The following is a 772-nucleotide window of genomic DNA, read 5'->3' as shown; positions in this document are numbered from 1 at the left end:
GTTTCTGTATTTTGTCATTCATGCGAGCAGCGCAGGTGGATAAGTAAGGTTGGAAAACCAGAAATATACACACGTGAAAAGGAAATGACAATCTTTTACTTAAATTACTTAAAGCTCAGATGAACAACAATACACAACATAATGCATCTTCTAATTATTTTACAAAAACTAGTACATCCTTAAATGTGTTTATTATTGTGGAATAAACTGATAATCAGCAATTGTGATCTGGTACATTCAGGTGAGTTTACAGGATTGAAAACATCAAAGATCATAGAAAAAGCACCTGTTGCTGCCATCAGTCTGGGAAGATTTATAATGCCATTTCCAAACAATTTGAATTCATAATTCTTAAGTCTGGGGAAAAATAATTCACCAGTGGAAAACATTTAAGACAGTTACTGAGAGTAGACATTCCAGGAAATTCGCCACCAGGTCACACAAGTCTCTTTCTTAAAAAGAACATGGCAGCACCAGATAGATTTGCAAACTTTATCTGAAGAAACCACAGGACTTCTGGAACAATGTCCTTTGCACAGAGGAGATCAAAGTGGAGATGTCCTGCCATGAAGCACAGCACCACATTTGGTGAAAACCTAACACGGCAACTTGGTAGAAAAATCTCATGCCAACTGTCAAGCACGTTGGTGGGAGAGTCATGATTTGTGCTTGTTTTGCAGCCATGGGGCCGTGGTACCATCCAGTCACTGTTTCAGTGTGTGAATGGGTGGATGACTGGTTGTGTAAAGCGCTTTGGGGTCCTTAGGGACTA

Source organism: Haplochromis burtoni, unplaced genomic scaffold (assembly GCF_018398535.1).
Source record: "Haplochromis burtoni strain Fernald_Lab_line unplaced genomic scaffold, NCSU_Asbu1 Contig_328, whole genome shotgun sequence".
Taxonomy (NCBI): domain Eukaryota; kingdom Metazoa; phylum Chordata; class Actinopteri; order Cichliformes; family Cichlidae; genus Haplochromis; species Haplochromis burtoni.
The sequence above is the reverse complement of the archived record's forward strand: the minus strand, read 5'-3'. Positions refer to the sequence as shown.